At 43.7% G+C, this 2009-nt stretch overlaps 1 pseudogene; it reads right to left on the bottom strand.

Moving 5' to 3' along the window:
- Window positions 1-600: 600 nt before the first annotated feature.
- On the bottom strand, window positions 601-1292 carry LOC132357065 (cleavage and polyadenylation specificity factor subunit 1-like; annotated as a pseudogene).
- Between the last annotated feature and the right edge of the window lie 717 nt (window positions 1293-2009).

The following is a 2009-nucleotide window of genomic DNA, read 5'->3' on the forward strand; positions in this document are numbered from 1 at the left end:
ATTCCTCATTAGAATTGTCTATACTCGATGACTACAATTCCTCTCGTCCCATTCTTTAAAAAAAAAAAAAACTTCTAATTTTGAAATAATTATAGATTCACAGGAAGTTGTGAAAATACTATGGAGGTCCTTCGTAAACTTCACCCAGATTTCCCCCCCAGTTACATGTTACAAACTATAGTATAACATCCAGTCCAGGAAATTGACAATGGTACAAGTGTGTGAATACTTCTATGCCATTTTTATCACATGTGTAGATTTGTGTAGCCACCACTGCAATCAAGATACAGAACTGTTCCATCACCATGGAGATCTCCTTCATGCTATTCCTTTCTAGTCACTCCCCTCCCTTCACTATTCCTCATCCATGGCAACCACTAATTTATTCTCCATCTCTACAATTTTCTCGTTTTGAAAATCTGAAGTAAATGGAATCCTATAATATGTGACCTTTTGAGATTGCTTTTTTACACTCACCATCCTTGAGATCCTTTTAAGTTATTGCATGTATCAATCGTTCCCCGCTTACCCATTTCCCCGTGTTTTATACAAAAAGGGGGTAGAAAGCAGTGCATGGGGACGGTGGCAGCGTCCCTGGGTCTAGAAGTGGGTGGTGATGCCATAGGTCTCAATCAGGTCATCCATGACTATGCCAGGCATGGTGCTGATCTTGGCCAGCTCACAGTGCTCCACGGTTCTGAAGTGAAGACAGTGGTTGAGAAGCTGGGGCGAGGAAGGTCAACACCACGTTCTGTAGGACATAGTCCACACGCTGCATCCACCCGTTGCAGGACTTGTGGCCAGCGCAGGTGTGGCAGCACAGTGGTCAGCCTGTTTTGCAGCTTCAGCAGCTGCTGAAGCGCGATGCCACTATCCAGTGTGACAAACCACGTGAAATGCTTGTTCTCCCACACTACTGACTTTTGGCTGGGCCCCTATGTGACTCTCCACCTGGGATTCTCCAGATCGTGTTCACTTGGGTGCCCACGTGGACGTCTGCCCACTGCAGCAGGCATATGCCCCCAGAACTCTCCTTGGCTTTCAGCAGGTACAGGTAGACCATGAACTTGCGGTCTTGGACAGACACGCTGAAGCCCAGCTGAGCATTGTCCACCATGAGGTCCACGTTGTACACCTCGAGGGGTCTTGTCATCCGAGAACCTGAGGCTTAGGGTCTTGCTGTCCTACTGGTAGCATAGCAGTGAGATGCTCTTCGGGACAGCCATGGCCAGGATGAAATGCTTCACATTGATTACCTGGCGGAAATACAGTTGGGTGCTAATGAAGACCATGCCCCTCAGCTTGCTGGACCACAGACTCCACAGGAAGCTCTTCTGGCTGATGGCTGATACCAGATGGCAGTTGCAGTGACACAGGGTGGTCACAGGCCTCTTCTGTTCCGTCTCATATAACACCTTGAGCTTGTTCTTGGTTATATGCTAAGTATATGTTTAGTTTATTAAGAAAATGCTAAACTGTTTTCCAGAGTGGCTGTACCATTTTACATCCCCACCAGAAATTTATGAAACAGCCAGTTTCTCCACATCCTTGCCAGCATTTAGTATTATCACTGTTTTTTTTTTTTTAGCTTAGCAGTTCTAGGAAGTGTCTAGTGATATCTCACCATAGTCTTAATTTGCATTTCCTTAAACGCTAGTGACATTGAGCATCTTTTTAGGTGTTTATTTCCTTCTGTTTATCCTCTTCAGTGAAATGCTTCTTCATGTTTTTTGCTCATTTTCTAGTTGGATTATTTGTTTTATTTTACTGTTCAATGTCAAGTGTTCTTTATATATTCAATTCTTTTAGCCCTTGAAAAATGTTGTGCCATTTCATTCTGGCTTCCATGGTTTCTGATGAGAACCATGCCTTCATTCAAATAGTTCCCCTCCCCCTAAGTAAGGTGTCATTTCTCACTTGGTGCTTTCAAGATTTTTTTCTTTGCCTTTAGTTTTCAAAAGTTTGATTATGATGTATCTTGGTGTGGATTTCTTTGTGTTTATTCTGTT

The sequence above is a fragment of the Balaenoptera ricei genome, chromosome X (genome assembly GCF_028023285.1).
Source record: "Balaenoptera ricei isolate mBalRic1 chromosome X, mBalRic1.hap2, whole genome shotgun sequence".
In the NCBI taxonomy this organism is placed as follows: domain Eukaryota; kingdom Metazoa; phylum Chordata; class Mammalia; order Artiodactyla; family Balaenopteridae; genus Balaenoptera; species Balaenoptera ricei.